Source organism: Pleurodeles waltl, chromosome 4_2, assembly GCF_031143425.1.
Source record: "Pleurodeles waltl isolate 20211129_DDA chromosome 4_2, aPleWal1.hap1.20221129, whole genome shotgun sequence".
Classification (NCBI taxonomy): Eukaryota; Metazoa; Chordata; class Amphibia; order Caudata; family Salamandridae; genus Pleurodeles; species Pleurodeles waltl.
The window spans coordinates 506,433,485-506,459,574 of NC_090443.1; the positions used below are offsets into that span (position 1 = coordinate 506,433,485).

The 26,090-nt window shown below is 46.0% G+C and overlaps 1 protein-coding gene across 2 annotated transcripts in view; it reads right to left on the bottom strand.

Moving 5' to 3' along the window:
- The window catches only part of LOC138293021 (dimethylaniline monooxygenase [N-oxide-forming] 2-like), a 291,867-nt gene that overhangs the window by 245,853 nt on the left and 19,924 nt on the right, over positions 1-26,090 (bottom strand). Inside the window, exon 1 of one of the 2 annotated variants that reach the window (XM_069231995.1) lies at positions 2,804-2,891. The exons of the other annotated variant lie outside the window; for it this stretch is intronic. The gene's annotated coding sequence lies outside the window, so the exon portion shown is untranslated. Of the gene's footprint in view, positions 1-2,803; positions 2,892-26,090 lie in introns of those variants that run through there. 2 annotated transcript variants of the gene reach the window in all.

Consider the following 26,090-nt stretch of genomic DNA (forward strand, 5'->3'; position numbering starts at 1 on the left):
TCTGTATCAAAATAGTACCTATGGACGAGCAACTGTATACAATGACCCAGGGTCTATTTTAGGATTAAGCTGGGAACAGAAACATGCATCTGTTTAAATGTGCTAATGGTACTAAGACCAATAAAAGAGAGTTTTTTGTTTCAGTCTTAATATAACCTCCCTGTTACATACAGAAACGCATTATTTCTTGTCCTGAGAAAGATGTAATGTACATAGGGAAAATACCCTTAAACCTTTTTAAGAAATTATTAGGGACGGTAATAGGAAAACGTTTTCGATTTTACAAACTTACAATTTGACCTACTCAGCTCATTTTTAATCTCAGGCAGGTAAAGCTACTTTATAGGCCGATTGTCACTTAGGGTACGTTGCGCAGAGAGTAGTTGGGAGTCTAATTTACATACTGCCAATATAACTGCCAATATATTTAAGGAATTTCCGTTTAGGTGTCTTAGGTGAAGTATTGTCTAAGTATGGTGCAGTCTACGTAATGTCTTAACAGGCAAAAATGCTTCCCTCATATGCTACATGCTTGTCTATGCTCCATCAAAACACTGTAATGTTAGATGATGGTTCTCTGGACCCAAACCCCCTCTCCTCTCACTTGTTTCAGATAATAGTTATTTGACTGTGAGAGAAAGTGAACCCATGGGGTTCCTCCTGAATATCAAGTCCAAGTTATCATGGCACACTAACATGAGTAAAATATTGAGGGAATAAATATCAAGAGGTAAGTATGGATAGATTTTTAAAATTGACCTTGACAATACATACCTCTTTGGGGTACACAGATGTGGAGTTAAGTGTGGTAAATCTATGCTTCCCTCTTTGCACTTATTTGATATTTTTGTCCTCAACATTTTGGCCACAATATTCTTGTGCTCGATATTCAAGAATACAATCGAACCCACTGTATAAAAAATGTCTCATCCTGCTGCTCTGCCCAAGTGAAGTCTGGATATGATGTGGTAATGGGTGTGTAGTTTATGAAGCCAGGATGCCTCTAGCATATATCTTACACATTTTTTACTTCTGAGTTTCTAGCAAAATCGTGTAATTATATGTCCTACAGTGCTTGCCTCTAGTATTCTTGACCACCTTTCTTGTGATGGATAGCACTCAGTCACTGATTTAGACTCTCCCGTCCTCCAGAACCACACTTAGCAAAGGCAAGTAGCCACTCTAGAATCTAGTGCCACAGTAGCTATAAATTTAACATTTTTCACACGCTGTGACCACTTTATAAATTCATATTCAAAATTCTATTTTTTTCTAGAGTTGAACAATGAGTTTCTGCCTACCGTCCTACAGTTGGATCCTGATGTATTCATAAGTGAGAGGAAATTAGAATTTAAGAGCCACATGTTCGAAACTTCTTTACACTCACAGACACTCTGATTCTAAATTTGTGACCGAAAAAAAAGCTATTTTTAATTTACTAAACCTTTTCTAGGAGTCTATAAAGTATAACCAACTACTAAAATTGGCACAGAAATGGGTACTAATTTGGTATTTGGAAGGATTGTGTTATCGGTGTCCCTCCCAAATATGAAATTGCTACCATATGTATCAGTGGTTTGCGACTGGAATTCCTTTAGCAAACGATTGAAAAGTTACTGATTCCCAAGTTGGCATGGTAACTTATTGTTCCAAAGGTAAAGGGTCCTCTTCAGAACACATCTGCTTTGTAAACCGGTGTAAAAGTTCCAGGGGGGAGTAGGCACTCTCACTGAAACTTTTAAGAATAAATATATATTTTTTAAAGTAGCCTTGTAACCTTCAGTGAAATTGGACGGCTTAGAAAAGCTTTATGATTTTAAAAGTGATCACAGGCATAGTGGTCTGCCCACCCTTGCAGGCCACCATCCCGGCGAGTGGCTCAAAGTTTCTATTTTCAAATTCTGGTGGTTACCATTTTTAATACAAAACAATGCGAAATATATTTCTGCCTAGTATCTAGCCGTCGATTGCTTTTTTCCAGTGAAAATTTAGGAAAAGTTACAAACAAAAGGTTTGTGAAAATGTCACAAAATTAGGCTTTTAGCTCAAAATGTGGTGTGTTGCTCACTCAGATCACTTTATTATATTACGCAAACATTTATCTCATGTAAAAAATGTTACATGGAATACAGACAATATACTGTTTTGAGCAATCAGCTAAATGTAAAAGAAGTTTTGCAAATTTTACTAATGCATAATTCAGGAATTTTGCTTATGTAATTGTAATTATGCCCATGTCTACTCCTGGCCGCACCTCGCTTCATAGATAATGAATTCTCAAATTAATTACGGCCTCGTGAAAAGGCAGAAGGATCAGGGTTCTATGTTCATTCATTTTCGCAGTGTATCTTTGAGATCTGTCAGGACTCGTTTTTGGACCTGGTTCCAACCATCCGCTTTCGTCATCACAGGCCCACCACAAACATACAGCTTAATTACAACTTACTCCTTCTTTTCACATGGATGCAGTCTTGGAGCTATGTGGGGACATAGGTGCAGCACGCACCTTTAGGGCAGTGAGACTGGTGCCATGGCACTAGGCTTCCATCTACCCTTCAAAATCAGCTGGCATGGTACCGGTTGCTGACCCTAAAGTCTGCACTTTGAGCACCCTTTTTGATTTTCCATATCCACTACATCATTCATCGTGGAAATAAAAGACAGACAACAGTGCTCACTTTGCTCGGTTGTGAATGGTGCAGTCCTGTGGCTGGCCTGTGCAGGCGGATTAATATCATATTTGTGGAAGCACTAACCTGCATTATTATTAATAATATAAATTAGGAACAATTTACCTACTTACTCTAGTTTAAAGTGCAACTCTGGATTGTATGTAGGCAGCTCGTTGAATAACAGACTCAGATGTTCTCCTCCAAGATCCAGGTGTCGTTTAAGAAGGCAGCAATTAACTGCAGATCAACCAGCAAATGTACCCGGCACGCACTGAAATATTCTCCCCATACACCATCTCATTATTAACCGTGCTGCTCCTCCCATTTAAACAGTGATTCATTCGCCTGATAGAATGTGTGTGGTTGCAATGTTTAGCTCACGTTCAGCAGTGGTTTGCATTCCTGTAATTCACTGAGATGTCATCTGCCCCGTGTTGCAACCATTGAGAAATATGGCAGAAGCATGTAAGAGTGCGTCATGAAATCCAGCCTTCAGTGTCGTGGGTCATCAAACCACCAGAGCAGCTCAGAGAGAATGTAGGACACTAATACACGGGTAACCACCTAAGGGGTAATATGCAAAATTATGTCCCTCAAATTCCCGCAGATTGTGACAAGGGACCACTGAGCCTCAAATACCTGACAGATATCCTTTGACCTTGACCTGAACCGGGCACCTTGAGGGGTATATTGGTCGCTGAAGTGTTTGAGGCCTGTATTTCCCTTGTAACAGTCATATATCCTTTCGGTATGAGTTGTGAAATAAGCCTCCCACCAACATGGTTAGGCTGAAGAGGTAAGGAGTCCTACCTGAACAGTAACAGAGAGCACAGAAGGACAGACACACTCCTACGATCTGTGTAGAGCACATATGAGGGCACAGCTTACAAATCCTTGCAGGGGCACCTCAATCTCAGATCTTCAGTTTCCAAAGGTCAATTAAATGAGTATCAAGCAACTAGGTAATAGTGGCACTTTTTATTTGTGGGACTACGAAACAACATGATCCCTAGTAGCAAATTGTGTATAAAAACAAGTTATGCCGTATTAAGTGTCGGACTGGGGCAGAAAATATGCCTGGGCACCACATTAAAAGTGGCTCCCATTACCTTTATCAGATAGTTTTAAAAGTGGCCCGCATTTGCGAAAAGGTTTACGTTTAAATTTGTAAAACAGTTTGTGGCAGGCAATGTTTGTGGTAATATCAGCGAAATCAACAGTAACACCCGGCCCACCAGACCATAAAACCGGCAAAGAGCCAGCCCATAAACTGGCCTATCAGACCAGCGCGTCGGTAATGACAACTTGCCCTATTGGCCGGTCGGACCGCGGGACATTCCTGCGTTGTTCGCTCAACTCCTGCCTCCAGAATGAGAAATCCGCGAGATGCAGCAGCGATGGGGTACACACAAGGAGGAAGCTCAGACGGCAGAGGGGCGACACATGAACACACTAAAACTACCACACACCAGAGGGGCAGTCACTAAAGAGGATACGATATGGAGAATGGGGCCGGTCAGTAACGCAAGAGACAGAGAAATGAGAAGAAGGTACAGCATTACTCAGTTTAGTTGGATGACGTTAGTCTGCACAATTACACACAGGTGTGAATCTCACATCCAGTTAGGCACAGTAATGCTATTAGTAAATCCAAATCTTGCAACACAGCTTCACGACTTTAATCGAAGTTCCACACCCTAGCGCACAGTCTTTCATTGTGTGTGCACATTCTGCACAGACTGTCTTATTAGGTTTGTGTGATGTGTCACACCCAGTGCTTAATTTGTAAATAAAGAGGTGCCGGTGCTCAAAGCCCTTCTCGTAAACACGAGACTGCTGTAAGTAAATCTGCCAGCACTGAATACTGAGGCAGCATAATCCTGAAGCCATCTCGGGCCTTTTCAATCCATTTACAGCCACCCCTGACCCTTCAGCTCATCCTGCACCTTTCTACTTTCTCCCTTTATGACGCTTTTTAGTTTTTCCTTCTTCCGTCTTTCCCATATGTGTCTTTTGCTCGCAGCAAATGCTTGAGGCATAAGAATAAGCTCCGGCCCTCACAAATAAGTGCCAGTGCTCAGCACCGGAAACAACAAGCACAAATTAAGCACTGGTCACATCATGCTGCAGAGTGTCTCTCATTTCGGTTAAAGTCTCAGAGTGCATTTGGCTTTAGGGCTTGAAGGTTGTCTTGTATTGCTATGAGGTGGGACGGAAAAGTCCTCTGCCTGGCAAGAAACATGTACCTTTGCACTGAGTGCCCAACCGTACACTTGTGCTGATTAGGATCTAATGTATCCCGAATGCTGATTTTGTTTGTCATAGGCGAACATGACATAGGCCTTTCTCATGGATTGCAGTCTTGTTGGACTGGGAGGGGAGCTCAGAGCACTGCCCTCAAAGTGATAGAAGTCTACCACCTTCACCAGGAGTTAGGAAGCACAAGCACGATGGTGGTAGCATACCATTTAGTGATCAGTAGCAGTGAACAGGACAATTTTACTCTTTGTCACTGGAGTGAGGCCTACAGGCTTACTCACTGTTTTAAAAGTTCTGCTGCTGTCTGCTTAACTCACCCTTGGTCTACATCGGGTAGATGTGGAGTGCATAGCGCAAGTGTGGTGACTCTGCATTGGTTGTATGTGTGCCTGGGTAGGGTACAGTATAAGGATGGTGCGGTACTGTGCAGTACATGTGTGGATACTACATGTGGGGGTGTATTTATGCTTGAGAGGAATACAGTACATGAGGGATGTACTTTCTTCAGTGCATGTGCAGGTACCACATATGCTGGCTGTATGTGTTCTTGAATGAAGTACAATACATGAAGGATGAAGTTTTGTGCACTGCACACATAGTGAGTATGTGTGCTGGCAGAGTGTTTGTGAAGGACTCACCAAGGTTAAATATAGAAAAGCTTCAGTGCTGAATAGTGAGCGCAGACTGTGTGTGTGTGTACTTAGTGCATGTGTGCATGTAAGGGTACTATGCAGAGAGGTAATGGTTCTGGACCCAAGGTGTTCTGTGAAGGTACACTGAGTGAGTGTGCCTGCAATAGTACATTGTATGGAGGACTCTGGGTTCCATTGTGGGAAGACCAGACATGCCTGCTAAAGACATGAGGAGTAGAAGAATCCCCCCAGACAGATTTGTGTATTGCTGTATTCTTGTGAGGGGATACACTGGAGAGACTCCCTTTACACCTCAAAAGACTGCTTTTTGATCCAGTGAATGTTCAAAAGAAAGAGCCCTGGACACATCTCAGGAAAGGAGATTGGGCTGATAAGAGAAACATGTAGGACTAGGAGTCTGGGATTAATCCTTTGATGCACCTATCACTGTGGCTGACATCCAGGTGTAAACTGTAGATACTTCTGTGACTTATGTTGTGGTCCATCAGCTTAGGAGTCATGCCTGCTGTGACAGACCTCTTTTATGAAGGAAGATAAAAAGGATAAGTTCCTACTTCAAAAGTAGCAGAACTTCAACATAATACTTCAAATATCCAGACCCTAACTCACATTTGGTGTCTGGAAAAGGACTATAAGAAGGAGAGGTTGAGTCCCCAAAAATGTTAGCGTCAGCGAGACAGGCTGTGTGAGAAGGAGAAGTTCTGCAAGACGTCTGACTGTGATCAGGACTGGGGCCCAAGGCCTGCTAGTCTTCCTGCTGGATGAGGGGACATTACCCAAGAAACCGAGATCAGCTGCCCTAGATCCTGTAACACCATTGCTTACCTCTTTGCCCAGACCAGTATGCCATGTGAGAGAGAGGAGAAAGTTGGAGGTAATGAGGTCCACTGAGGAGCACTGAGTGAGGTATGAGGCTGTGTACAGACCGAGCCATTACCCATGTAAATTATATGCTCTGTGACCTTCGTTTGCCAGGAGAGGGCTGCATGGTTCAGAGCATCATCAGAGCAAACTATGGGAAGCACCAAGCTGTACCACCGCACCACGATGACCCTGTTTGCCAGACAGGGTCACCAGTGAACTGAGTTTGTGCCATGTGCACAGGACCTGTGACTGCCAAGATCAGCGACCCCCCCAAAGCCAGGAGGGGCCACTGTAGCAAGGGTAATTGTGTAAAGAGAATCTTTGTCCTGATCGTGAGTACCACAGTAACCCTGTATACCAGAATAGCCTTCCTGTACCATTTTGGCCTAGAATTCGTGCTGTAGTTTACATTCCCGTTTGTGGTCACCAGTGAGTGGGGAGTAACCCTGAAAACGTTACCTGAAGGAGGGTAGGACAGGGATTCACCCGACAACTACTAGAGCCCCGGTGTCAAGGGGAATTTTGTTATTGTATTTGAATGTTGCATCTCTCTGCATGTGTAGAGTTAGAAATAAATACTACTTTTTCCTATAAAAGCAGGTATTTGGCTAATATTGGTTTATTGTTTGTACTGCTTACATTCTCAGTTATGAGTTGTGTTTACTGACCTGTGTCTACATCCCCTCCTCCCCGAGGAGGCTTGACTGCTCAACCACAGCTGCCCCTAAGAGTCAAGTGCAGAAGGCGTACTTGGTCTAGTGGAGCGGGATCCATAATAGAACAGACCCCAGGACATCAGGAGTAAAAGGCTTTAACCACGGTTGGTCCCTGAAGCCCCTTCGTGCCCCATGGTCCTCTGAAAAGGGTTCTGACACTATGTACCCAAGGACTTGGAATGCTATTCTCACTTTTGTGGGTACATATGTAGTTTTTTTATATCACAAATCTAGCTAAAAGGCAGCAGAACACTGTGCAGGGTCAAAAGCAAACACACGGTCAATGACTGATAGGACAGGTAGCGCAGGTATAGTAGCAGAAGTATACTGTTACTGCATTGTGGTGTAGGGCTGTTTTAAGAGTTGAGTCTTCAACTCTACTAAATTGGCACAGCATCTGTGTCAGGCCTGATGGATAAAGTGATGTTCTTCTAGATACTAGGTGCATAGATAGAAAAGGCCAGCCACCTTGTGTTTTTATCTTTTACAACTCTTAGTCTACAGTCTGATGGTGTCCAGGGCAGGGCTGGAAGGGGAATTGCTTCCCCTTCCACTCCCACCCCCCTGTCCCTATCTAATGACATCAGTGCGCATTCGCACGCTGACATCATTAGAGGCCGCCCGACGCACTGGAAGCCATATGCTTCCAGCGCATCGAGGGAGAAAGAGGTGAGTTTCTCTTCCAGCCAGAGGGGGATTTCTTCAAAAGAGGCATTGTGGGAAAGGAAAGGGTTTTCCTTTCCCTTGATGCCTCTTTGAGCATTCCTGCTGCCCAATCGCAATGCAGTCGGGCAGCAGGAATGCCCACTAGGCACCAGGGATTTTGTTTGTGTGCGTATGTGTGTGCTTTTTGTATGGGGGGCGGCCCCTTGGGCAAGGAACGCTCCCCCAAGGGGCCGTAATATTTTATGCCGTTTCTGTCCCCCTTGGGGCAGATCGGCTCATTATGTTTAAGCCAATCTGCCCACGGGGTGGGGCGGTAGAAGCCACGGTGGCACCAGTGATGTTCTGCAGTTTTTTTTTTTGTTTTTGTGGGGAGGCTGTCCCTTGGGCAGTGTGCGTGGAGTGGCGCTTTGCTGGTGGTGCCTGCCAAACGCCAGTCAACACACTCCCATCAGCTGGTTTGATTGCTGTATTAGGCATGTGGGTGTATGAAAGTGATGGGCCCTTGAGTGGCGCTGTCTGTCGATGCGAGTGTTGTAATGTGCTGGGCCCGTGGCTGGCGGCGTGAATGGTCTTGTGCATGTCATATATGAAAAGTGTGAATGGACTATAAAGCGGGTGATGCCTTGTCCTGGCTTTACAGATCACGAGCTCTTTGGTTCCGTTTTTTGGCCTTTCTGTTATTAACAGTGCATTTCATTTTTGTGAAATCTCTTGCTAGTAAAATTTGATCTACTGAACCATCTCTCACCCTCATGCCAAATCTAACCAGTATGTCTGGTAAAAATGACAAAGCCTGCTCTGCTGTAATCAGGCTTTGCAGCACACCCGTGAAACGCTAGGTGTCTCGGGTGGGACCCCGATGATGAAACATCCCACTAACTTGGTTGGTGGGTGAGAGGTCTTTTTAACAGAACCTCAGTGCGTTTCTTTTCACAATTTTAGTGTTTGGGACATCACAGAAGTACGTGGACACATCAAAATGATCTATTACAAAACTGCCTGTGTTTGGGGTGGGGGGGCACCTATGGATTTGGTCCCAGGTCCGGCCTTCATCTAGGGAAACCTACCAAACCCAGACATTGTTTTAAACTAGACACCCCAAGGAGTTCAGGGAGCTGTGGCTTGCGTGGATCCCCCAACACTTTCTTACCCAGATTCCTCTGCAAACCTCAAAATGTGCTTAAAAAAGCATATTTTCCTCACTTTTCTCTGTAGGATCATCGCTCCGGCACAAATTTCCTACCCCCCAGCATTCCCCTCAGTCTCCCACGTAAAATTATACCTCACTTGTGTGGGCCCCCAAAGCAGAGTCAGCCAAAAGATGTATAAAAGAAAAGAATGTGCTTATCAACTCTCTGTGCTATCCCCTCAATCTCTACAGGTTTTTGGTCTTTTTCTGTTGCAGGCACCTGGGTCACCCACACAAGTGAGGTATCATTTTTATTTGGAGATTTGAGGGAACACTGGTTGGAAGGAAATTTGTGGCTCCTTTCAAGTACCAGAACTTTCCGGCATCGGAATGTGAGGAAAAAGTGTTTTTTTTTGTCCAAATTTTGAGGTTTGCTGAGGATTCTGGGAAAGGATACACTGGGGGATCTGCACAAGTCACACCTCCCTGAACTTCCTAGGGTGCTGAACCCAGGACCAAAAACGCAGGTTCCCCTCACCCCCCCCCCCCAAAAAAAACAGGTAGTTTTGTATTTGATCATTTTGATTTGTCCACATGGTGTTTTGGGGCATTTCCTTTTGCAGGCACTAGGCCTACCCACACAAGTAAGGTACCATTTTATCGGGAGACTTGGGGGAACGCTGGGTGGAAGGAAATTCATGGCTTCTCTCAGATTCCAGAACTTTCTGTCACTGAAATGTGAGGGAGAGGTGTTTTTTTGGCCAAATGTTGAGGTTTGCAGAGGATTATGGGTAACAGAACCTGGTGAGAGCTCACGCAGAAGCAGAAGGCAGCACCCGCAGAAGCACTTGAACAGGCGTTCAAGAAATCTGAGCACGGCAGTCATCTCAACACTACAAAGGAGGGTCCCACAAAGTCGGTGGTCAACTCAGCGAGTTGAGCAATGCAGGACAGAGTGCTGGGGACTATGCTGTGCACGAAGGATTCCTTGCAAAAGTGCACAGAAGCCCTAGCAGCTGCAGTTCATGCAGTACACAGGATTACTGCCTGGCGTGGGGAGGCAAGGACTTACCTCCACCAAATTTGGACAGAAGGACCACCAGACTATTGGGGTCAATTGGATCCAGCTCCTGTGTTCCAGGGACCACGCTCGTTGAGATGAGAGGGGACCCAGAGTACCAGTGAAGCAGATGTTTGGTGCCTTCGTTAGCAGGGGTAAGATTCCATCAACTCACTGGAGATTTCTTCTTGGCTTCTAGTGCAGGTTGAAGGCAGACAGCCCTCAGAGCATGCACCATCAGAAAACAGTCGAGAAAGCCGTCAGGATTAGGCGCTACAATGTTGCTGGAAGTCTTCTTGCTACTTTGTTGTGGTTTTGCAGGCGTCCTGGAGCAGTCAGCGGTCGATCCTTGGCAGAAGTCAAAAAGGGAGATGCAGAGGAACTCTAGTAAGCTCTAGCATTCGTTATCTGAAGAGAAACCCACAGAAGAGACCCTAAATAGCCCTCAGAGGAGGATTGGCCACCTAACCAGGTAAGCACGCATCAGGAGGGCTCTCTGACGTCACCTGCTGGCATTGGCCACTCAGAGGCCTCCATTGTGCCCTCACACCTCTTCATTCAAGATGGCAGAGGTCTGGGGCACACTGGAGAAGCTCTGGGCACCACCCCTGGGGTGGTGATGAACAGGGGAGTGGTCACTCCTCTTTCCTTTGTCCAGTTTCGCGCCAGAGCAGGAACTGGGGGATCCCTGAACCGGTGTAGACTGGCTTATGCAAGAAGGGCACCATCTGTGCCCTTCAAAGCATTTCCAGAGGCTGGGGGAGGCTACTCCTCGCCAGCCCTTAACACCTTTTTCCAAAGGGAGAGGGTGTAACACCCTCTCTCGGAGGAAATCCTTTGTTCTGCCTTCCTGGGACTGGGCTGCCCAGACCCCAGGAGGGCAAAAGCCTGTCTGTGGGTTGGCAGCAGTGGTAGCTGCAGTGAAAACCCCAGAGAGCTAGTTTGGCAGTACCCAGGGTCCATGCTGGAGCCCCAGGGATGCATGGGATTTGCACCCCAATAACAGATTTGGCATAGGGGACAATTCCTTGATCTTAGACATGTTACACGGCCATATTCGGAGTTACCATTGTGAAGCTACATATAGGTATTGACCTATATGTAGTGCCCATGTGTAATGGTGTCCCCACACTCACAAAGTCCAGGGAAATTGCCCTGAACAACGTGGGGGCATCTTGGCTAGTGCCAGGGTGCCCTCACACTTAGTAACTTTGCACCTAAACTTCACTAGGTGAGGGTTAGACATATAGGTGACTTATAAGTTACTTAAGTGCAGTGTAAAATGCCTGTGAAATAACGTGGACGTTATTTCACCCAGGCTGCAGTGGCAGTCCTGTGTAATATTGGTTTGAGCTCCCTATGGGTGGCAAAAGAAATGCTGCAGCCCATAGGGATCTCCTGGAACCCTAATACTCTGGGTACCTACGTACCATATACTAGGGAATTACAAGGGTGTTCCAGTGTGCCAATTAGAATTGGTGAAAATGGTCACTAGCCTGCAGTGACAATTTTAAAAGCAGAGAGAGCATTAGCACTGAAGTTCTGGGTAGCAGAGCCTCAGTGATACAGTTAGGCACCACACAGGGAACACATTTAGGCCGCAACCTATGAGCACCTGGTCCAGGCTAGCAGGATCCCAGTGAGACATATAAAACACACTGACAAATAGGGTTTTCACTATGAGCACTGGGGTCCTGGCTAGCAGGATCCCAGTGAGATAGTAAAAACACCCTGACATATACTCACAAACAGGCCAAAAGTGAGGGTAACAAGGCTAGAAAGAGGTTACCTTCCTACACAACCCCCCCCATACGAAGGACAATAAGGCTAACCTTGGCCAGTTGAGTCTTAATTGTCTAAGTGGTGATAAGTGGAGAGTAGCTCTGCAATAGATTGGTTACTCCCTTCATCATCCACTAGATGGTTACTTCCCTGTGGGGATGTGAACCACCCTGTTTGGAGTTTTTTTAGCTAGGTAACAATGTGAAGTTATATTCTTAGAGTTCCTATTAGTATGTTTTAATTTAGAGCAGTGGGATTGGTCCATTGGGCCTATATCAGGTGATGAGAATGCCAGACAGGGATGCTGTCTCAATAAAGCCATTGCTGGGCAAAAAGTTTGTCCATATGGCTGTAAGAGGGAACAGGGTTGCTGTTTCTCTTGAGTTGGAACAGGGCAGGGCTGCTGTCCTATAAGCTCCACACTAGGGCATGGCTGCAGTCCTAGGTGTTGTGAGGCAGTGTAGGGTTGCTGCACTAAAGTTTCTCTGGGAGGGTTGCTCCATGTTAACTAAACTGGTGCAATTTTTCACATCAGGATTAGTTATCCCACAGAGAGGTACTTTCACCTCAGGGAGTACAGCTGTGGTAGCTGATGGTTCCCTTGGTACAAGTTCCACCCCAGGAGAGGTTTCTCCCACCACAGGACTGGTATCCTTAGTGGCAGGTTGGGTAGAGGATACTTTGATGCCCTTGTTACCTGTTGTTGGAGAAGGATCCTGAGTTTTCAGGCCTTTTTCTCTCCTTTGCTTTTTCATTTCAGCTGAAATGAGAGGAAGCAATTCCTCAGGGATACCCAGCATGGATGCATGGGTATTGAACTCTACCTCAGCCCAACCTGAGGTCTCTAGGTCATTACCTAGGAGACAGTCTACAGGTAAGCTAGGTGATACTACCACCTACTTAGGGCCAGTAACTCCACCCCAACTAAAATGAACTATAGCTAAGGGGAGGAAATGAGTGGAGTTATGGACATCAATAATCTTGTACTGTTGTCCAATGATGTGTTGTGCAGGAGACACTAGGTTTTCAGTCACCAAAGTGATACTGGCACCTGTGTCCCTGTAGGCCTGAGCCTCAACACCATTTATTGAAACTGACTGCCTGTACTTATCCATTGTAAGGGGACAAGCAGCCAGTGTGGCAAGGCCAATGCCACCAGGCGTGACAAACTGTCTTGGGACTGACTACCCCAGTTTCTATGATGGACCCAAAAGTGAACCCAACTACACCCTTATTTTGACTGTTGCCAGCAGTCCCACCACTATTACCACTACTGCTAGGGGCACTAGAGTTTGATGTATTAGTGGTGGTAGGCTCAGGGGGTTTACCTGGGCAGGACTTATCCCCTGGCCTATGGCCTTTATTTTTACACATATAGCACCAAGGCTTTTTAGTGTGTGTGGGTTGTGAAGAAGCGGAAGAAGATGATTTATTCCCACCCCCTGAAGAGTGTTTAGGAGGTGAAGAAGGATCTTTAGCTATACCTTTATCCCAATGCTTATCCTGAGATTTTTCACCATCTTTCTTCTTGCCATCCTTGTCACCACCTGTATGAACTTTTCTGTTCACTCTTGTTCTGACCCATTTGTCTGCCATCTTTCCCAATTCTTGGGGAGAGGTCAGATCTGAGTCTACCAGGTACTGGTGCAACAAATCAGATACACAATCGTTCAAAATATGCTCTCTCAGGATTAGATTGTACAGGCTTTCGTAGTCAGTCACTTTACTGCCATGTAACCAACCCTCCAAGGCCTTCACTGAACAGTCTACAAAGTCTGTCCAGTTTTGAGAGGACTCTTTTCTGGTGTCTCTGAACTTTATCCTGTATTGTTCAGTGGTTAAGCCAAATCCATCCAAGAGTGCATCTTTCAAAACTATGTAATTATTAGCATCACTTTCTCTGACAGTAAGGAGCCTATCCCTACCCTTACCAGTGAAAGATAGTGTTGGACTTTTCTGCTTATGCAGGGTCATCCCTAATCTTTTTGCTTCCTGCTTCCTATTTTTTTCTGACCTGTTGCTGTTGGTTTTTGAACTCTGAGCACTTTACCACTGCTAACCAGTGCTAACATGCATATGCTCTCTGTGTAAAATTGTATGTAATTGGTTTATCCATGATTGGTATATTTGATTTACTAGTACGTCCCTAGTAAAGTGCACTAGAGGTGCCAGGGCCTGTAAATCAGATGCTACTAGTGGGCCTGCAGCACTGGTTGTGCCACCCACATGAGTAGCTCTGTAATCATGTCTCAGGCCTGCCACTGTAGTGTCTGTGTGTGCAGTTCTAACTGTAAATTTGACTTGGCAAGTGTACCCACTTGCCAGGCCCAAACCTTCCCTTTTCTTACATGTAAGGCACCCCTAAGGTAGGCCGTAGGTAGCCCCAAGGGCAGGGTGCAGTGTATGGTTAAGGTAGGACATATAGTAATGTGTTTTATATGTCCTGACAGTGAAATGTTGCTAAATTCGTTTTTCACTGTTGCAAGGCCTGTCCCTCTCATAGGTTAACATGGAGGCTACCTTTAAATCTGATTAAAGTGTAGATTCCCTTTGGGAGCGGATGGACATGTGGAGTTTGGGGTCTCTGAGCTCACAATTTAAAAATACATCTTTTAGTAAAGTTGATTTTTAGATTGTGGGTTTGAAAATGCCACTTTTAGAAAGTGAGCATTTTCTTGCTTATACCATTTCTGTGACTCTGCCTGTTTGTGGATTCCCTCTCTGGGTCGGTTTGACAGTTGGGCTGGTTGCACCTCACACTAGACAGTGACACAAAAGGAGCTGGGGTGTAGTCTGCATTTCCTGATGAGCCATCTGTGCTAGGAGGGAGGGGAGGAGTGGTCACTTACACCTGAAAGAGCTGTGCCTGTTGTCACACAATGCAGTCTCCTACCCCCTGGTGAGTGTCTAGGGCCTGGCCTGGGCAAGGCAGGATTTCACATTCAAAAGAGACTTTACTTTGAAGTAGGCCTACTTCAAAGGAGAAATTGGGTATAAGAAGGGCACCCAAAACCACAGACTTTAGAACACTTCTGGAAACAAGAAGAACCTCTGCCTGGAGAAGAGCTGAAGAGCTGAGGAAGAAGAGCTGCCCTGCCTGTGACAGTGCTTTGTGGAGCTATCCTGCAGTGGCTGCTTCTGCCAGAGTAAGAGGGCAAAGACTGGACTTTGTGTGCCTTCCATCTTGTGAGGAAAACTCCAAGGGCTTGATTTAGAGTTTGCCTCCTGTTGTTTGAAGTCTCAGGGACAGCAAAGACTTCTCTCGGCCAGCTCCTGGAGTCTCTGGAGAGATTCCTGCTCTGACAAGTGGTGCCCTATCCAGTCCCCAGGCCCTTGGAAGGAAAGCTAGTGGAAATTCAAGGAAATCTACTTCGGACGACTTCGGACCGATGCCGCTGCTGAATCCCGTGATGCCGCCTGCACCTGACTCCGTGATTTCCGCTGGAACGCGACGACCTTCACAGGCCCGACATCGCTGCAGCCCCGCCGAAGTCCACGACTCCGTGGAAGTCGCGCACCAGGTCCTGGCCGACGCCGCTCGAAGTGCGCATATTCAATGTTTCGAACAGACGCAGCGATTCCCGACTTCGCGCATCAGCTTGTTTTCATTTCTTCACCAAGGTACTGTACCTGGGGGTCTACGCGACTCCGTGTCCTGCGCTGATCGTGTCGGATTGTTGGGATCGACTCCGTTATGACGCCGTGTTAACACCTCTCCGAAGCATTTTGTGTTTCTAAGCGCTATTTTTTTGTTTAATCTTTAAAAATTCATAACTTGACTTGTGTATGTCGAATTTTTGTCATTTTGGTCTTGTTTTGTTTAGATATTTCCTAGTGTTCTAAACTGGTGTTGTGTCATTTTGTAGTGTTTTTATTAAGTTACTGTGTGTGTTGGTACAAATACTTTACACCTAGCACTCTGAAGTAAGCCTACTGCTCTGCCAAGCTACCAAGTGGTTAAGCAGGGGTTAGCTGAGGGTGATTCTCTTTTACCCTGACTAGAGTGAGGGTCCTTGCTTGAACAGGGGGTAACTTGACTGTCAACCAGAGACCCCATTTCTAACATTGGTGATCAGCGGTTGGGATTTACACTTGTATTTGTACTTGACATACAGTAATTAAGTGTACACTACTGTTTTGAGTGCAGACCACTACGTGACCTCATACTACTTGTTTGGTGATCTTTTGCTTTTTCTCTTAAAGACTCCTTTTTGTTCTACCTCCATGATTTTGCTGATCCCTTGACTGATTCTTTTTACTTCATTGGGAACTTGTTTTCTGCCGTTGGAACTTTGCACTTGTTGCCATCATGTCTCAATCTGGAGATGCAACAGCTGGAGCTGTGTTTGAATTAGGGAAACTGAAGAGGTACTCAGTTGCTCAATTGAAACAGTTCTGTGAAGATCTTGCCTGTCCTGTTAAGAACTCTGCCAGGAAGGGGGATCTGTAAGAGGCACTGAGGGCCTGGGTGACAGCCAAGGAAGCTGGGGGGCACACAGAGGATATTGATGGGGAAGTGCAGAGTCTACACAGTGGTGTAGTGGATGTTACACCTGGGGGGAGGGTTTCCAGGAGTGGTAGCAGTAGGTCCTCTAAGGGTCTGACTCCTAAATATGTGCAGGACAGACAGGCAGAAAGGGCTCACCGGTTGGAGTCAGAAAAGTTGAGGATGCAAAGGGAGTTTGACGAGTGGAAAAGGGACTTGGAGATAGAACAGATGATTTGGGCTTATGAGCTAAAACTGAAAGAGCTGGAAGTCATGAGGACTGGGTCCAGCTGGATTGGTGGCAGCAACAATTTTTTATCCAGTGCTGCTGAAAAACTGCCCATGCCCAGAAATGTGGTGCCCTACTTGAATGAGGGAGTTAACACACACCAGGAGGTTCAGGGATATGAGGAAGCTCCAATGATGCACAGGTTCCCTGAGGTGGATTGGGGAACTGGCACGGGGAGTCCTATTCCTACTAGTGGGAGGGACACTCTACTGACTCTCGGTGAGAGTGACAGGGAGAGAGGTTCTCCCCAGGTAGAATTCCTGGTTATGGAGTGTGAAGACATCCCAGAAGAGTGTGGTTTGAGTGTCAAGGACAGTCAGGTACTGTCTCACCAGTCTCAGGAGGGTGATGTGGGGTGCTTTTTCAAAGCAGAGTCACTGGATGGTTGGGTGAAGGGTTCTTTGGTTAATTCATGTGAGGGGCTGAGGGATGTAATTGCTGGAGAGCATATGTCTAGTCCTTATTTTCCAGAGCTGCGCCAACACCAGGTGGAGTGTGAGTTCTCTGATCCCAGGGAACTTACACTGGAAGCAGACGCCTGGGTGAGTACCAGAGAGTCTGAAGAGGCATTTGGGGGTGCTCCTGAGAGGAGTGGTCTAGGTATTTCCCAACCAGGTGAGGTAGGGAAGGATTGTAGTGTCCCAGTTAGGTCCCAGTGTAGTGGCATGGGTGAGGGACCCCATGTCCAGTCTCAGAGGAGAGGGAATGGGGATGGGCTGAGGCCCAAGGTGCCCGAGATCCAGTCCCAGGTCCTGGAGGGTTCCATGAGGGAACACCAGGAGAGGAGCCTGGCCTGTACCTTAGGGCCATCTGTTGAGGGAGACCCCACAGTGTCAGGAGAACTTGGAGGCGCGGCTGTAGCCAGTGTCCCACCAGTTCTGGTGTCTGGCAGTACCACTCCTAGAGAGGGGTTGCAGAAGTCCAGACAGAGGGTTGAGAGGGGGTTGCGGACCCCAGTGGAGAACCTGGAGGGTCAGGGGTCAGCTCTGAGAGCAGAGCCCCCCAGGAATGACCTTGGTGAGACCATGTCTGGGTTGGGGGGAATCCAGACTCTGTCAGATGGGCAGAGGTCAGGAGACCTGTGCCAGCCAGACTCATGTGTGGCCCTTGGGGATGGTGTATCCCTTGAGGGGGGTAAGTGTGCCCCCCTGGAAGTCCTGGTGGGCCAGGCAATGGTTCAAACGCAGGGTGGTGACTCTGGGTTGAATGATCAGGTTCAGGGGGTAAACTGTGACCTGATGGGGGTAGGAGTGCTCCCAAGAAAGTCCTGGTGCACCAGACAGTGGTTCAACCGCAGGGTGGTGACTCTGGGATGGATGACCAGATTCAGAGGGTAAACTCTGACCTGGTGGGGGGTAGGTATGCCCCCCAGGAAGACCTTGGTTGCAAGGCAGTGGTCCAGTCTGAGGGTACAGACCCTGGACTGGAAGACCAGGTTCAGGGTGTCCCCCCGACCTGGAGGAAGGGGCTACTGCTAACAGTACCCCCACCATGTTGTCTTCTGGGGGGGGGGGCACTCCTAGTTGGGGGTGCAGGACCCCAGAAGGGAGGGCAGAGGGAGGGAAGCCCCACCCCTGGCCCTAGTCCAACCTGAAGGTACAGACCCCAGGTTGGAGGACCAGTTGCATGTTAACATTCCTGCACTGGTGGAAGAATTGTGCAGGACTGCTTCTACAAGCACCCTGACAATTTGGGACTGTGGGGGTGCCACTCCGGCAGGGAGGGTACAGAGCTCCAGAGGGGAGGACCAGGGTCAGGTTGTCATCCCTGACCTGGTGGAAGAGAGAGCGGTCAAAGGGTGCCAGGCACCTGGGGCTACCGCCCCCCACTCTCTACAGTCACAGTGGTTGGAGAGGCCTGAGGTTGGGCTCTCATCCCTGACATTTGTCAGGGGTCACTGTGGATTGCTCTCTTGGTGGGCAGAGTTACCCCTGGGGGGGGAACAGGAGGTGGGGGAACGAGCATTACACCCCAGAGGTGGAGTGGGCAACACCACTGTGTTGGCTCTGGTGGTGCTATCTGCCCATTGGGATACATCAGTGAGCAAAGTAAAGTAATGTGCTGCACAAATGTTATCTGCAGATGTGGAGAAGGGTTCCCCCTGAGTTAGCTTAGTGGGCCCTGAGAGTATGGACAGAGGGATCCAACTGGAGTCAGGAAGGCGTAGAACTGGAACATGCCCCTGCTGTTGTGGGCCTGGGTCCTTGTTCTGTTTCCCCAATCAGGGAAGTACATCAAGGTATTGATTGTTCTCCCCAGCCTTTAGGCTGGTAGGGGGTTGTGTTAGACTTTTTTGCTTATGCAGGGTCATCCCCAATCTTTTTGCTTCCTGCCTCCTATTTGTTTCTGACCTGTTGCTGTTGGCTTTTGAACTCTGAGTACTTTACCACTGCTAACCAGTGCTAAAGTGCATATGCTCTCTGTGTAAATTGTATGTAATTGGTTTATCCATGATTGGCATATTTGATTTACTAGTAAGTCCCTAGTAAAGTGCACTAGAGGTGCCAGGGCCTGTAAATCAAATGCTACTAGTGGACCTGCAGCACTGGTTGTGCCACCCACATGAGTAGCTCTGTAATCATGTCTCAGACCTGCCACTGCAGTGTCTGTGTGTGCTGTTTTAACTGTAAATTTGACTTGGCAAGTGTACCCAATTGCCAGGCCCAAACCTTCCCGTTTCTTACATGTAAGGCACCCGTAAGGTAGGCTGTAGGTAGCCCCAAAGGCAGGGTGCAGTGTATGGTTAAGGTAGGACATACAGCGGGTTATTCTAACTTTGGAGGAGTGTTAATCCGTCCCAAAAGTGACGGTAAAGTGACGGATATACCACCAGCCGTATTACGAGTTCCATAGGATATAATGGACTCGTAATACGGCTGGTGGTAAATCCGTCACTTTTCCGTCACTTTTGGGACGGATTAACACCTCCTCCAAAGTTAGAATAACCCCCATAGTAATGTGTTTTATATGTCCTGACAGTGAAATATTGCTAAATTTGTTTTACAGTGTTGCAAGGCCAGTCCCTCTCATAGTTTAACATGGGGGCTACCTTTAAATCTGATTAAAGTGTAGATTGCCTTTGGGAGAGGATGGGCATGTGGAGTCTGGGGTATCTGAGCTCACAATTTAAAAATACATCTTTTAGTAAAGTTGATTTTAAGATTGTGTGTTTGAAAGTGCCACTTTTAGAAAGTGAGCATTTTCTTGCTTATGCCATTTCTGTGACTCTGCCTGTTTGTGGATTCCCTGTCTGGGTCAGTTTGACAGTTGGGCTGGGTGCACCTCACACTAGACAGTGACACAAAAGGAGCTGGTGTGTAGTCTGCATTTCCTGATGAGCCATCTGTGCTAGGAGGGAGGGGAGGAGTGGTCACTTACACCTGAAAAGGCTGTGCCTGTCCTCACACAATGCAGTCTCCTACCCCCTGGTGAGTGTCTGGGGCCTGGCCTGAGCAAGGCAGGATTTCACATTCAAAAGAGACTTTCCTTTGAAGTAGGCCTACTTCAAAGGAGAAATTGGGTATAAGAAGGGCACCCAAAACCACAGACTTTAGAACACTGCTGAAAACAAGAGGAACCGCTGCCTGGAGAAAAGCTGAAGAGCTGAGGAAGAAGAGCTGCCCTGCCTAGGACTATGCTTTGTGTGAGCTATCCTGCAGTTGCTGCTTCTGCCAGAGTAAGAGGGCAAAGACTGGACTTTGTGTGCCTTCCATCTTGTGAAGAAATCTCCAAGAGCTTGCCTCCTGTTGTTTGAAGTCTCAGGGACAGCAAAGACTTCTATCTGCCAGCACCTAGAGTCTCTGCAGAGACTGCTGCTCTGACAAGTGGTGCCCTATCCAGTCCCTGGGCCCTTGGAAGGAAAGCTGGTGGAAATTCAAGGAAATCGACTTCGGATGACTTCGGACCGACGCCGCTGCTGAATCCGATGACGCCGCCTGCACCCGACTCCGTGATCTTCGCTGGACCGCGACGACCTTCGCAGGCCCGACATCGCTGCAGCCCCGCCGAAGTCTGTGACTCCGTGGAAGTCGCCGCACCACGTCGCGGTCGACGCTGCTCGATGTGCACAGATTCAACGTTTCGCACAGACGCCTCAATCCCGACTTCGTGCATCAGCTCGTTTTCATTTCTTCACAAATTTACTGTACATGGGGGTCTATGTGACTCCGTGTCCGGCGCCTCTGGTGTCGGATTGTTGGGATCGACTCCGTAACAACGCCGTGTTAACACCTCTTCGAAGCATTTTGTGTTTCTAAGTGCTATTTTTTTAGTTTAATCTTTAAAAATTCATAACTTGACTTGTGTATGTTGGATTTTTGTCGTTTTGGTCTTGTTTTGTTTAGATATTTCCTATTTTTCTAAACTGGTGTCATTTTGTAGTGTTTTCATTAAGGTAGTGTGTGTTGGTACAAATACTTTACACCTAGCAATCTGAAGTTAAGCCTACTGCTCTGCCAAGCTACCAAGGGGGTAAGCAGGGGTTAGCTGAGGGTGATTCTCTTTTACTCTGACTAGAGTGAGGGTCCTTGCTTGAACAGGGGGTAACCTGACTGTCAAGCAGAGACCCCATTTCTAACAGATAGCCACAAGATAGCAGCCCACTGCCTTTGAGGGACCAACTGTACCATACAAGCCCTCTCAAGTGCAGCAAACCACTTGTTAATGTCATCCCCCTCCTTGTAAGAGGGGACTATCTTATGCAGGTTTCTGGAATCTTGTTCTCTCACAGGATTGCTATCAAAAACACTGCTGCTGCCACCACGAGGAACTAACCCCAACCTCTGCCTTTCCCTCTCTACATCTAGAGATTCCCTGTCTAAGGCCAGCTGCTGCTGTCTTAGCTTCAGCCTGGCCTCTTCCAACCTCAGCTTTCTGAGTTCCCTTTCCATAGTGTTATCCTCAGGGTGGGAAGCTTGGGAATTCTGAGGCAGAGCAGCTTAGGCTGAACTAGGAGATATGCAAAGCTCCTATAATACCACTTATATCATATACTACTATATTATAAGAAACACAATACTCAGAGTTACTAAAAATAAAGGTACTTTATTTTAGTGTCAATGTGTCAGACTTGACTGCTCCAGGACGCCTGCAAAACCGCAACAAAGTAGCAAGACGACTACCAGCAACATTGTAGCGCCTAATCCTGCCGGCTTTCTCGACTGTTTCCTGGTGGTGCATGCTCTGGGGGTAGCCTGCCTTCACCCTGCACCAGAAGCTCCGAAGAAATCTCCTGTGGGTCGACGGAATCTTCCCCCTGCTAACGCAGGCACCAAAAGACTGCATCACCGGTCCTCTGGGTCCCCTCTCTTCCTGACGAGCGTGGTCCCTGGAACACAGCAACAGTGTCCAAGTGACTCCCACAGTCCAGTGACTCTTCAGCCCAAGTTTGGTGGAGGTAAGTCCTTGCCTCCCCACGCCAGACTGCAAAGCTGTGTACTACGTGATTTGCAGCTGCTCCGGCTCCTGTGCACTCTTCCAGGATTTCCTTCGTGCACAGCCTAGCCTGGGCCCCCAGCACTCCGTCCTGCAGTGCACAACCTTCTGAGTTGTCCTCCGACGTCGTGGGACCCCCTTTTGTAACTTCGCGTAGACTCCGGTTCACTCTTCTTCTAAGTGCCTGTCGGGACTATTGGACTTGGTCCCCTTGCCTTGCAGGTCCTCAGGTCCGGAAATCCGTTGTCAGTGCACTACTGGTGTTTGTTCTTCCTGCAGAATCCCCCTATCACGACTATTGTGCTCTCTGGGGGTAGTAGGTGCAATTTACTCCTACTTTTCAGGGTCTTGGGGTAGGATATTTTGGTAACCCTCACTGTTTTCTTACAATCCCAGCGACCCTCTACAAGCTCACATAGGTCTGGGGTCCAATCGTGATTCACATTCCACTTTTGGAGTATATGGTTTGTGTTGCCCCTATACCTATGCTTGCCTATTGCAACCTATTGTAATTTTACCCTGTTTGCATTACTTTTCTTGCTCTTACTTACCCAATTTTGGCTTGTGTACATATAACTTGTGTATAGTACTTACCTTCTTACTGAGGGTACTCACTGAGATACTTTTGGCATATTGTCATAAAAAGTACCTTTATTTTTAGTAACTCTGTGTATTGTGTTTTCTTATGATATTGTGCATATGATATAAGTGGTATAGTAGGAGCTCTGCATGTCTCCTGGTTCAGCCTAAGCTGCTTTGCCATAGCTACCTTCTATCAGCCTAAGCTGCCAGAAACACCTCTTCTACACTAATAAGGGATAACTGGACCTGGCACAAGGTGCAAGTACCTCTGGTACCCACGACCACCAGGCCAGCCTCCTACACAGGCCAAAAGTGGGGGTAACAAGGTTAGAAAGAGGCTACCTTCCTACAGGTGACATCTCTAGTGTGCACCTAAATATAGTAAACTTAAAAAAAAAAATACTTGTATCTAAGCATGCTCAAACATACCATCTTGCAAAATGAACCCTTGTTTCAATCACCCCACAGAAGAAGACGTTATCTCCTCAAAGTGTCTGGTTCAGCCCTAGATTTCTGCACAGCTACCATAATAAATGAATAGCATTTCATTTTAAGACTTCTTTTTCACCAGTATCTTATGCAGTGCACGGTTCCTGACCTGCGTAGGTTGTTTGGTGGCAGAAAGGGTGGTGCACTTATTTTGTTAGACGTCTCTACTGCATTTGACATAATCACACGGTCTTACTTTCAAGAACAAAACTGTTCTGCATTGAAGAACGTGCTACGACTTGAGTCATTTGTGCAGATCATTATACATCAATTATGTATCTGGCTTAGTCCTCTCCCAACCCAGTTAATTGGGGCATTCATCAGGGACCATTCTGCCTCCTCTATTGTTTAATATCAGTATGGCCCTTTTGGTTCTCTGATGACACTTTACCAAAACAGTTTTTTTGTATTCTAAACGTAAACAATGGTCTCCCTTTCATTCCTTCTGAGCTTCACGAAGAGGTAGTCATGTCTCAAGTTCAATCTCAGCTGGACTATGCAAATGTTTCTTATTTTGCTCTCCCAAAGGGATAGTTAAGATGTCTGTAATGGATTAACAACGAAGCAGCACATCTTTTTACCAAACCTTCAATGAGAGACCTTATTACTCCCATTCTCTTTCAGCTTCTTCGGCTTCCAGTAGCTCAGCGATTTCAATTAAAAACCTTGTCTATGATTCATAGGGTGGTATAGGCAAACTCCGTCTTTTCTTAGAAGAAAAGTTAAGATACATCGCCCCTTTCGCACTTTATGATCAGGTTGAGGTTCCTAAAATACACTTGTTATCTTACGGAGGAAGAGTAGTTTCTTACAATGCTTCTAGGGAGTGGAACTCTCTCTCTTTTTACCTGCGCTCTCAACACTATATATTTTAGTTTTAGAGAGTTCGTAAAGCATTTCTACTTATAATCCTATACCATAGAGTTTAGTTGGTTTAACTCAATTTAGCGCTAAGAAGCTTCGGTGATCGTGTGCGCTAGAAATATATGTAACCTAATTCAACATAAATCCATGTGCAAAAAGTTAGTGTACACTTTGGTGCAAATATATCATTTACACATCTTGCCACACATTTGCCGTGAACTAATGAAATGTATTAATGTGGAGCCTAGATGGAAAGGGATGCACAGGCCATGTGCCAGACAGGAGGAATTGCAGCATGCCCACAAGCATATATGTGCAAAGACATCATCCATTGGTGTAATAAAAGGCGTGCCACTTTGATTATTCACATGTACCTAGTAATTTTCAAGTATTACTAATCATTAGGTAATCATAAAAAATTGTTTCCATTATCCCTGTTGCAGCTCTGATGACATGTTAATATTTTGAGAGTATTATGTCAGTGTGAATATGAAGATGGACAAACCATGTGTTCATCATTTCGGTTATTACTATGCACAGTTTGCGCTATCTTTTATTATGGTTAAATCACCCAATTTGCATTGTCACAGTCTCCTGTCTTACTGTGTACTTGAAGCAACAATTTCAATAACTATGTGATCATACAAAGTTGTGGGAATTTTCACATAGTTTGAAATTTCTGCCTGAAGGTCCCATGTAGGCCTTAAAGATGCAGGGTCTTCAGATACGAATCCATCAGACCTAATTGAACAATTAAAACAATATCAATGACTTCTCCTTGATAAGAATACATTATAGTGTCTTCAAGACATGAGTATGCAATGTATCTTTTCCAATATCTGGGTGGCTTTGCACATACTAATAACACTTCAGTTGACAGCGGCTAGTGGTAAGTTAACATTTTCTAAGTTAATTAAAACATATTTAGGATCACCAATGGCATATGAAAGGCTGTTATCTTTGGTAATCCTGTCCTTTGAAAATTATAAGTCAAGTTGCTGTGCACTATCAGCATAAATAGTGGCATTTGAAGAAACGAAAGACCATAAAATTAGATTCACTTAAACGATTCAAGTTGCATTTTACAAAATGAGCACACTCAGTGCATTAATACTTATGTGAACAAGATATGTATATTATTTTAGGCTACAAAATGAAGCAGTTATATTTGACTTGTTGTGTATTATTATCTCTTCTCTTTGTCCCCATGAATATACAATTTATATGCTAATTGCGAATACAGCTTATATACTCTTAATTTATATTACATACTACATGCACAGGAACCACCCAGCTCAGCTTAAGAACAAGTTTGTGGAAGGTGGGCGCCAACAAAAGTTTTTGCACTCAATGCTAAAGCCAGACTTGCTTGGGTGTTGATGCATGGTTTACGTTGGTTTTGGCCGTTTACATTATAGGATAACATTCCAAATGCAAACACACATGCATGGCGGCTATCCAGGAAGGAGTAAGGGATAATTCTCATGGTCAGATTAGGCAGATGTTAAAGGCTTTCTCTGGAGGGGCTATGCCTGACAAAGTGTGTGATGGTGGCATTTACCTGCTGCTTCCTGTTGCAGACAGATTTCCTTTGCTGTGCACCTTTGCTGCATGCGAAGCTCCTTCGCGTTCTCCTTTGGTTATGTTCTTTGTCTTTCTTTCTTGTATTCCTCTCCTTTTCCTCCATTCCCAGGTCAATGAATGGTGAATGACAGAAGGCTCTGTATCAGTGTTGCTGAGACATGTCATAGACCTGATCTAACCAATGTTTTTTTTTCTGTTTAGCAAACCAGTTTACTAACTTCTGTATCTCTCATCCCTTACCTTTCTATGTTTACTCCCTGTTTCCAGTATTGGTAGTAGGGAATCAGAATTTTATCTGGTGCTCTAAAATCGTGACCACATCCATACACATGCATCTATATTTTCTCCACCTAGTATGATGGATTCCTACTGGTGAAATTTAAATAGCTTATCTTAAAGTTATACATTTACATATATCATTGCACAAACTGGTCAAAATCTTTTTTATTAAAAATAACCTGGAATCTTGACGTGACCTTTAAATAGGGAAATTGCATTGGTTTTTAATGTAGCTCAAATGTTGCATCATTTGAAAATACGGAACACGGAATCCTTGCTTGCA